Raw genomic sequence first — 11870 nt, forward strand, 5'->3', positions numbered from 1 at the left:
AAGTATGGTATAAAAAGCGAAAGATCTGTGTAATCACACCTGACATAACCAGTGTAAAAATGTGTCTCATCTGCCCAGAGTAGTTCTTGCTGTGGGGGCATAAAAGGAAGTAGAGAATATAGTGTCTGGACTTAGGGAATATAGACATTTAGTAGCCTTGACAAGTCATGAAATAGCAAGAAAACTAATTCCAAAGGAAATATATAAACATGTGACGGTATAGTACACACTGCATAAATTCATGCCAAGGGAATTAAAATTCATTGGAAAGATTATTATAGGAAAGATGAATCTTAAACTTGGATTTGAGGAGGAGGTAATGTAATATTTAGAAAATGCCCAAGCTTGGATGTAACGCAGGCCTGGATTCAAATCCTGTTTCTGAATTTTACCAGCTTTGTGATCTTGGGCAAGTTCTTTAACTGTTCTCCGATTCTTTAGTTTTCCCCTAGGTAAAGTGGGGACAATCTTTTAGTGTTGCTATGAGGATGAACTTAGATAATGCGGATTTTCATAGAATTCACTCAATGACTAGGTGTTTAATATTCTTCATTTTCTCATATGATCTGCTACGCTTTCTATTAAGTCTCCATATTCTCTAGTGTATACAAAAATAAGACAATTTATGGAAAATGTAGAAAATATAGTTAAAATTAATTTAGCTTCAAAAGGAATTTGTAAATCTTATAATCCATATTCGTCATTAAAAAGGAGCTTTTAGAAATGTAAAGAAGTTTGAAGTGGTAAAGAAGTTGAGATTTAAGTTTTACTTGTTTGACTTATATACCAGTTAAACAAATAACTCAGATGATTTTTTGGATTATACAGAATCCCTCTATGTCTAGAAGATTGCCACCATTTGTTAAGTTAAGGCCAAATCAATGGCTGTACAGTCATGGCAAGAACACTGGTAGATGTTTCTGGGTAATGATTAAGCAAAGATATACGGTCTTTCCCTGAAAACAAAGACAAGCAATTCTTTAAGAAAGCTTAAAGTGACCACTGAACTCTGAACCAGAGCCCAAATAATGAATACCAAGCTACCTCCTCAACAAGAAATGTTATCCCAGCAATGCAGCTGCGAGCTAATTAAAAAGCCCAGGCCGCTGTGCTGAACTTTAGTACTGCATTTACAGAATTAATTCAGAGGACATGTTATTAAAGTCTGGGGTTTATCAGAAGAAGGCAGCCTCTTTTTTTTTGAGCAGCATTTAAAAAATTAACATACCGGATAAGCCGCTTTATTGTAGATGGAGCCTATGAGATCCTTCATATAGACGCAAAAACTAAGCCACAGATTTCTAAGCAAAATAATGAGGCTATTGCACTCTGACATTAAATCCAAAAATAGCACTGTCGATATCCTGAGAGCAATTTCAAAAATAAATTTATATTCCATACAATGATTTCTAAGATCCTAAACGACATATTGAAGATCACTAACACACTAGAAGATGATAGCTAGATATATATCTAAAATACGCAGCAATCCTGTACTGCATTAACTCAGAAATAAATCAGTAATAATTGGAATTTGTAAGGAAAGAACATTTTATTTAAATATTTTCCTCTAAAGTCTAATACTTTCCTTCTAATTACTCTTAATAACTGGGCTTTAAAATTTCTATCTGGAAACCTAAATACTAAACAAAAGTATTACTTTATCAGTGAATTCTGAAAGCTGTCATTATTTAAGTGATTACATGTGGGCTGTAAGAGCAAAAGTAAGGTATGGAGACATTTAATGACTGGAAACTTCTTGGAGGCCACAAAACACATTACATCATTTCAGGCGCCTTATTGTCGTGACTCAAGACATGGAGCAAGTCAGTGAATTCATTACAACCCTATGCACTTGCACTCATGTCTAAAAAGGAGAGAGTGGCACTTACCTTACATTCTTTCAGTGCTGTAGCAAATAACAGCTTTGGAGTAGCCGAACAGTTTGGGTATTTATGATGTAACAGGCAAAACGCATTCTAAAACAACCAACAGGAGCTTGGGTAGACACTTCATCCTGACGAACAAATAAACCTCCCTACGATATGTGCTCCTATTTATAAATTTAATAGGTGCATAATGAATTAAGTAAAGCCTTGGGGCAATGTCAGGGAAATTTTGTACATATCTTTTCCAAGTTATTTTTGGTGTTCATGTTGAATTATGAAAGTTTTAAATGTAGAGATAAGTATAGAAAATAGTATCACGGATACCTAGGTGCCATATCTACTTTTAACCTGCGGAGGCGAAGAAAATCTGACGGCAACCTTGTTAACAGGGTCGACTCATCTGACTTTTTAAAAAAGCAGGCATATGTATATGATCTTATTGTTCCATACAGGTTTTACCAGAAGGTTACTTCCTAGCTGGAAGAACAAGTTCATCTCTCGTATAGGAGGGCCCTCCTTTGGTCAAATAGTTGATTTCCTCTCTAGATCCTCTCAACACCTTCCTAAATAATTCTAAGTAGGAATGAAAGACCTCCGCAAGAACTAGTAATTTGCAAGAAAAGCTAATTAAATGAAAACAAAGAGAGAGTGTATTAGCCTGGGAGATTTTCCAGCAATCTTAACTTTTTGAGTTAAGACTCAGAATTTTACAAATACCTTCTGTAGCTCATCCAAGCCAGACGCTCCCTAGAGAAGACCATGGTCAGCTCTTCCCCTTGTCCCTCTACCACTGCTGGAGCCGGTTGGCCTAAATGTCTTGCCACGTTGATGATGTAGCTTGGAAGAAGGCTCTGAGGCAAAGATTCAATGACTTGATAACATGGGATACCAGCATCTTTTTCTTGGAGGGTGTAGCTTTAGGAGTAAGACATGACCGAGGGAAGGAGTTGTTCAGAAGATGTCTAGTTTTACTCTGAAGAAATTAATTCGATAGATTTTCGATGATATGTTAAGAATGTTTGCAAGTGGAAGGTCAGAAAGCAAGATGAGGTTAGATAGGAAATCTGTTCAAAAAAGAGTGTGTGGTCACCAAGGCAAACATGATCAGGATGTGGATTACTGGAGTGGTTGAGAATAAGAAGATACATATAGACATAATAAGTATCTTCAAATATTAGGGCTATTATCTGTAAATGGTAGGAGACCCACACCTACGTGTGCTTTTTTGTTTTTGTTTTAGTTGTTTTTGCTTAATAGAAGCAGCTCTCATGTTCATTCAGCATATTTTTAAAAAGGAAACCTGTATTTTTTAAAAATGTATTTACTTTGAGAGAGAGAGAGAAAGAGAGGTACAGAGCGCAAGCAGGAGAGGGGCAGAGAGAGAGGGAAACACAGCATCCAAAGCAGGCTCCAGGCTCTGAGTTGTCAGCACAGAGCCCGATGTGGGGCTTAAACTGTGAGATCATGACCTGAGCTGAAATTGGATGCTCAACTCAACCGACTGAGCCACCCAGGCGCCCCTCATCCAACATATTTGAATGAACTATATTTCAGGCACTATACCAGTAATGTGGGTACCAGGGGTATAAGTCTCATAGTCTATTGGGAAAAACAAAGAATAAAACAATTCTAATTCAGTGTGATATGTGTTAGGTATGAATGCATGCTGTGGGAGCTTCACAGAAAAAATGATGCCCAGGTTGAATTTTGGAAAATTAGCTTGGCCAGAGAAGGCAAGAGGAGAGGGCTTTTGGGGGAGAAAGAATGACACACACAAAGATAGGGAAGTGTGAGGAAATGTGAAACTACAGGTTATTCACAATGGCTGGAGTATAGAATATAACTGAAAGTTGGATAAGGAATGAGGGTAGGAAGAATGAGGTTGGCTGGGACCAAAGTCTTTAATATGATGCCAAGAAGTCTGGTTTCAAGCAGCGGGTGACTGGATCCGATTTATTTTAAAAAGTTACTCTAGGGGCGCCTGGGTGGCTCAGTCGGTTGAACGTCCAGCTTCGGCTCAGGTCATGATCTCATGGTCTGTGGGTTTGAGCCCCACGTTGGGCTCTGTGCTGACAGCTCGGAGCCTGGAGCCTGCTTCGGATTCTGTCTCCTACTCTCTCTGCCCCTCCCCACTTGTGCTCTGTCTCTCAAAAATAAGTAAATGTAAAAAATTTTTTTAAAAAATAAAAAATAAATAAATACAAAGGTACTCTGACAGCATTATGGATTGATGGTTGCAGGGGTGGGGACAAGTCTCCAAGAAGGCTGGGCCATTTCAGGAACACAAGCAGAAGCAATGAGGACATAAACCAGGAGTGATGGGGATGAAGATGAGGGGAAATATTACGGAGTTGGACTCTGTAGGACTCTGAGATCAGCTGAATTGGAAGGGGAGAAAAAGAACAAACAAGAAGGATTCAAACTCATTCCTAGCTAGGCTAGCAACGCTATGCTTACAAAATGGTGAGTTCTTTACCTCTGGAAATGAGAACTGTTCAAGCAAAATCTGCGTGATGATGTCAGAGGCTTTTGCACTGAATGGTTACTTGGGATTCCATGATCTCTAAGGACCCTTATAACTCTAAGAAAAGTCCCATTTACATTTGTATTACTAGAAAGATAAACTATCAGAGGATCATGTTACATGAACAATTTCTCTAAAAATGAAATCTATAGGTTTTCCCATATTCTTCAGTAAATTATACACGCCCATGGGGATTTTTCAAGTCATGTAGATATAATTTCTCATCTACACGAGTGGTAACCTAGGCAGGTTAAGTGTCTTAAGATGTTAAATTATATTTCTAAATGTACATATGCATGTCTTTGTCTCTTTTTTCTATCTCACACTTATATACATATATATATATATATAATAAATTAGAAAGTTCTACATGTGTAAGTTTCTATAGTATAGGCATATGTTTCTAGTAATCACTCTATGTGAACCAAACTCCAAAGATTTAGATAAAACTATATTGTGGATTTGATATAAATCTCTGCAGATTAAGGCATTTACTCTGTCTAAAGCTAAAAGTTGTCACAGTCAATAGCCATTAATGGTGATTAGAAACAATTGATCTGGAAAGGAGCCAGACTGCAAAAAGAAACAAAGCTTTCATAATAAATACACAAAAAAACCAGTTCAGTAAGCAGTAAAAATAATTGAGGCCAAAATGGCCAATTCAGTGAGTAAGATAAAAAGAAAATACCAAATTCCTGAGATATGAAAAAATAATCAAATCACATCTAATCAAATAAATCTACCTAAAAAAAAAAAAAAGAAAGAAAGAAAGAAAGAAAGAAAGAAAGAAAGAAAGAAAGAAAGACAGACAAAAATCAAAGTCTTACTCCCTTTGGACCAAATTCTTGGACAATATTAGGAAGAACTATTTTGGGTGCCTTTCTGAATCATCTTTTGCATTCAAAGCACTTATGCGCTGTCCAGGCCCCTTCTTCCTGGTGCCCCACCCTGGCTTCATTTACCAACAGACCTAAGGTCTTCCTTCCCATCTGGAAACCCAACATGGTAAGTGTGAACCTCACACACCTCAATAAATAGGAGACAGTTTTGGTCAGAGAACAGTTACCCCTTTGGGTGGGTCACAAATCATAGAGCACGAGAGGAGCTGCCTACATTTACATGCATAATAACACTTTCCTTTCTAAACTGCCTGGTACCATACTACACCTGAGTTGCCATTCATTATTTGCCCTTGTGCAAATATGTGCCACTCTCCTTGTCCCATAAAAAGAAGAAAAGCAACAACAACAACAACAACAACAAAAAACCCAGCAGGATGTGTAGCAATCCGCTGGTTCCCATTTTGCCACAATGATGACTCAGGGCCTGGATACGTGTGTGTGTGTGACTTTCAGACTTTCCCCCCTGTCACTTTTCCACTGTATCTCATTTAGTGTGTGTGCTAATCACAAAAAATGCTAAGCGCAATGATTTGTAAAATTTTCCATGACTGTGAAGTGTCATAGAGTTTTACAGCATGTGAATACCATCTATGATAAAAAGTCCACTTTCTTTTGTTTTTTATTCTCCTGTTTGGCTGCCAAACTTACAGATAGTGACTTAATGGGCAAAGAGTAAACCATTATCCCTTTAATTGGTCTCCACTGGTTAATTTATAGGAGGCTTTTAGAAATGCACTTATTGTATAATTAACAGATATCTGTGCCTCCTTCGGAAGTCATTGGCCATAAAAGGCTTTGTTTCATAATTGCCCTCACCCAATCTATTGCTGTGTCAATGGCACAGTTTCACCTTCAGAGACTGTTTTCTCAGAGTCTAAGCAGCGTCCTTGATCTTCTGTGTTTCTCTTTAGGTTATCTCTGAAATCCGTTCTTTTTAAGATCTCGGTGCTTCTGCTAGTCATTTGTAAAAAAGAGTTTCATAATTTTCAAGAAGATTGGAATAATCAGGTTTCTTTTCCCACCCATTTCTCTTACTTCTACAATTATCATAGCCTACTGCTTTAGAGTAATCTTCCTACTCCAAGATTCAAAAGAAAATTTTTATAATTTAGGCCATTATAAAACATACGCTAATAAACAGCTCTGGTCTTCAAACGAGGTACTTGTCAATATAGCATTATTAGAGTTTGCGAATGTTTTCATCTTTTGTATTTGCTATGTATTTGTCCAGGCCTCTATGATGAACTATTCTGCACTTGACCTCCAGCTACCTTCCCTCCTGATTTTTCTAACAGTTACAAGCTTTTTACATAGGTTACCGCAAGCTGCCCTTTTTCTTCCCTACTCTAATGGTGCACTTACATTCTGTGTACTTGGGCTGTGTGCTTGCCCTCAAGCTTACTTCCCAAAGTTTTTCAGAGACTGCAGAATTTGAGCATGGTAAATGCGATTGATATTCTTTGTCATCAAGCAAGTAGCTAAGGTAAGCCTTAAAATAGCAGTGTAAATTATTATATATAATAATTGTTAAGTGGCTGAGTGCCAATCTTGTGCTTTTAGCTGCAGAGAAGAAAATTTTCTTACAAAACTGCGGCTGTCTACCATTGGTAATAAAATATAGTTGTGCTAACCATCATGGTGAGACTGCAAAAGTTGGAATTGTTGATGCCTTTAATATCACCATTTCTCCCCCTGTGAGACTTAGTAGAACCTGGAACTAGATACTAAATCTAGAGCATTTTTTCTTTCCAATATTATTTTATAGGCCATTCTAATTCTAATTTTAACTAAAAAGTAAGCCTTTTCCAAACTATTTCTATCACCAATGAAAAATTGTGTTGACATCTCCCTACTACTTTGTCAGTGGTAACCTTGCTTCTGCTGGAATTGATTCTACTGTCCACACTAGATAGGGCAGAAACTGCACTGGCTAAGGGAAATAGATAAATCTCAATTGCTGGAGTCTCTCTTTTTTTTCCTCTCAGTATAAATATTTAATTATGCCAAGAGAAATTCTGAAAAATTGCAACACACGATGGAATTGATTCTCCCTAGAAGTAGGGCACTCCTTATGTAGCTGAGAAAGGAACTAACACTTTTAAAGTCTTTCTAAGTGATGGCTCTATTCTAGGTACTTTAAAATATTCACTTTCATCTCCACTGTATCCTACAAGCTAGATCTCATCAGCCCTATTTTATAGATGAGTGATTAGGGTTAAATAACTTGTCCAGAGTTGCACAGTTATTGTTGAGAAGAGGTAGGGTTATGACATGGCTGATTCTAAAGTTCACATTCTTTTCACTTTCTTAAAATAGTACCCTCCTGCTCATTCTTAGGGAGAAATATCAGTCTTGCAATACATTATGATTCCTACTTCAAGAGCCCCATAGTTTCAGGGATAAGAATATGGACTCTGGGGTCGAACTACTTGGGTTCCTGTCACTCACTAATTGTGTATTCTTTTTTTTTATTTAAAATTTTATTTTTTTATTTTAGACAGAGAGGGTGCACGAATAGGGGAGAGGGGCAGAGAGAGAGGGAGAGAGCATTTTATACAGGCTCTGCCCTTCACAAAGAGCCCAACATGGGGCTCAATCCCACCACCCTAGGATCGTGACCTGAGCCAAAATCGAGAGTCAGATGCTCAACCAACTGAACCACCCAGCACCCCTAACTGTATAATCTTGACCAATTACTTGATGTTTCAGTTTTTTCATCTGTAAAAATGAGGTGATTACAATAATATCCACTCAGTAGTGTGGTGTGTGAGGACTAAATAAGAATGCATATAAATTCCTCAGCAGAGTGGTCAATACATAGCAAAGTTTAACAGATACTGTTTTCCAGGAGTTTGATCTTTCTATAAGAATCAGTCTTGTTATAAGTAGAGAAAAAAATTCTGGGTTGTAATCTCTTCTTGGCTACTTATGTGTGGTTCATTTAGCAATCAGTGTTTTGTTTTAGATTCCCACCCAATTTTACATATCAATTTCTTTCCCTCATGCAATATAGAAGATGAAAACATGGCCATAAATTCCTTGCTATGCCTCTCTTTGAGAGATGGAGTCTAGTTCTCCTTCTCTTGAACAGAGGCGAGGCTTAGCAGTATAATTGATGAATAGAATATGATAGAATGGGACTTTCACAGCTACGTGATAGGAAGTCTTGCATCTTCTGCTGTAGCTCTTTGAATGTTCTCTTTGGAAACTCTCAACTACCAAGTAAGAAGCCTGACTGACTTGGCACCTCCACGTTGGAGAGGTCATGTGTAGGGACTCCAGTCATCATACCTCATATGAGCCCAATCTTCCAGTCATTGCTGCCAAGAGTCAGAAGAGTAAGTAAAGCGGTCTTCGATGCCCCAGGCCAACCCATCCACCAGCTAACTATCGCCAAAGCTCCTCAGTTGCCAGAAGAATCTCCTAGCTGAGCCCTGCCTTAATTCCTGACCCACAAAATCATAATAAAATGATTGTTGTTTTAAGCCACTAAGTTTTGGGGTAATTTATTACATTGTAGTGTATACCTGAAGCATGCATTTATTTATTTAAAAAGAAACTATCATACCAGCAACTGTTCTGGGCATGGTGGGGCGTGCCTGTGAACAACCTAGGTGAGGCTACTATTCTCACAAAGGTCACATTCTACTGAGGGCAACGCACAAAACATGAACAGATAAGTGCGTATACAATTTCAGATATATATAAATACTCTGGAGAAAACATAGAATAACAAGACAGAGACTGACAGGGATAGGTGTGTTTAGATATTTAGGTAGGTTAATTAGGAAGAGACTCTCTGAGGACAGTTCATTTGAGCAGAAATTTGAAGTTTTAAAATTATGCACTCACTCATTAATCCATCCATCCATTCAACGAACAGGCAATTATGAGCCAGGCATTCTGTCAGGCACTGTGCTTAGTGTTGAATGAGCTAACTGTAATGTCTCGTGAGGCACGCAGATATGTAGAGCTAATAACAACATCATACGAATACGCTGTCAAAGAGATATGCATCTGAAGCTTTGGAGGCACAAGCAAGAGGCTTCCATATAGAAGTCAGGAAGATAGAATACTTCTTTAAGTAGTATGTTTTTCAAAGGAGTCAACTGTGGAAACTGGATACTTATTCAAACGATGCTTATTCAAATGTGTTCTTGCTCAAAACACAGCAGGAGCTTCCCTTTTGCTATTGTGCAAGTAGGAGCACAGGGCCTGGCCCACAGACACTGCAGGAAATATTTGTTGAATTAAAATTGTTTTAAGGTGCAGTTATTAGTCAAAGAAGAATCTTCCTTGCACCTTGCTGCTCCTCTCTTTTGAGCCAAAATGATTTTATATAATATGATCATTCATTCCCCTTATTCATCAGACTTGGCCCTGAATTTTTGTTGCTCCCTCCCCATCCAATTTATCCTGAAACAATGAAGACTTGCCAATACTGAGGATATTCAAAAGAATATCTTGTTCACTTTTTAAAGGATGGCCCAAAAAAGGAAAGTTGAAAATATTTTTAGCAATAGTAGAAGCAAAGCCAGCACGAGTGCAGGGCCTCCCGAGGTGACTCATTTGAAAGAAGCATCATTCATTTGGATGTTTAAGCAATACTGTTTTTTTTTTCCGAAGAAGCAATTGTATTACGTTATAGTCATGCCACATTTTTGCAGATGTTCATTAAGTGGAGCCTGATGTCATCTGTGCCCATGTTTTCAACTATCTTCTATGTTTAATAGATTCTGTCAAATATATCTTCTCCTTAAAACTTCTGGTTTCTTATCACCTATTCCCCAAAGTTTTCCCAATCCTAAAACTGTGTCTACTAAGCTTAGCTAACTTTGTAGTCTGCGGAAACATTTACTTCTAGTTTAACCTCTACTTAACAAATGGTATTATTACCAACCTAGTCACCTAAGGTACAAATGTAGAAGTCATCTTGAACACCTTCTGTGTCCTCAACATGCACAACCAATCTCTCAACAAATCTTGTTGATTCTACTTTAAAAGTACATATTGAATTTCCAATCACTCTCTTTACTACAATTGCCTTGATTCAGGATTTTATTAGGGCTTCGTTTTGTTTTGTTTTGCCGGAGATTATTGCCCCTTCTGTTTGAAATGCTCTTGCCCATCTTGACTACCTGGTGAACACATTTTTTAAACTCAGGCTAAAATCACTTTTTTTTTTTGTATTCTTTGGCATCTTTTTCATGTTTCTGTAGTATCCTTAGCCACATCGTACTATTAGTTATGTTAGGCCTGTCTTCAACTTTCTTTTTTCACAGCTTACACAGTATTTTCATTTATCCATTTGAATGCATATATTTAACATTGGACATGCAGTTTGCTACACCCTACTGTACAAAAACAGACATGATTTTTTTTTTTACTTTTATTTGCATTTATTTTATGCAGAATTTCCTCCTGGGCCCTAAGTTTTTGTTTCTTCAGTTTCTTCTGGGATATCTTTTTCTTTTGTGCAATCTCCTCTTCTGGTTTAGGAACAATCTTCTCTTTTTCAATCAGGATCATCTTAATGTGGCAGGGAGGGCTCATGTAGGGGTTAACCATGAGCCCTGTAAGTTCTTTTTTTTTTACTTAAAACATTTTTTAATGTTTATTTTATTTATTTTTTTTTTTGAGAGAGAGAGAGAGAGAGAGAGAGAGAAAGCAGGGGAGGGGCAGAGAGAGAGGGAGACACAGAATCTGAAGCAGGCTCCAGCACAGAGTGTGACATGGGGCTCGAACCCATCAACCGTGAGATCATGACCTGAGCCAAAGTTGGATGCTTAACAAACTGAGTCACCCAGGCACCCCAAGCCCTGTAAGTTCTATGATGCATACTGGGGGCTTTGTTCACCTGGATGTGCTCTATGACCAGAAAATCATGCTTAAACCCTTAAGTTCAGCTCTACTCTCTGCATGTTTAAGCATGTGCAGCAAAAATTCAGTACTCTTTATGGGCCACCGACCCTGTGTCCAGGCCCACTGTTGGGCCTGGGAACACCTGCCAACTTCCACCATTGTAGTGACAGAATGGCACATGTGGCTTCTGCAAAGTGACATCTTTCAGATACTTGGTGGCTTTTCCCATATGCATACCCTTGATGGCCTGGGCAGTTTCACGTGTGTTCTTAAAGTGAACGTGAAGATTTGACCTCTTGATTTGCATGACTTTGTAGGGTTTTCTGGGTCAAGGGAATAGTGAACCATTTTCAGAGATCACCTCAGGCCGCTTACGGGAAGAGTAAAACAGACATGATCTTAGACCTTGTGGGGCATACAATATAGTGAGGGAGATGGATAATAAAAGAAATAATTATAGTAATGTACGATGAGGATAATGATAGGTGGATGACAGGCAGCCATGAAAATATATAATATAATTATACAGGGTTAGAAAAAGGTTTTCCTGAGGCAATCACATTTAATATTAAACTTGAAAGATGAATTAGAGTCGGCCACACTTAGGGATGGGAAGGTGGGACTAGAGGGGAGACTATTCCATTCAGAGGAGATAGCATGTGCAAAGACCCAGAGGTCACAGAGAAAGGCCAT

This window comes from Felis catus, chromosome B4 (assembly GCF_018350175.1).
Source record: "Felis catus isolate Fca126 chromosome B4, F.catus_Fca126_mat1.0, whole genome shotgun sequence".
Taxonomy (NCBI): domain Eukaryota; kingdom Metazoa; phylum Chordata; class Mammalia; order Carnivora; family Felidae; genus Felis; species Felis catus.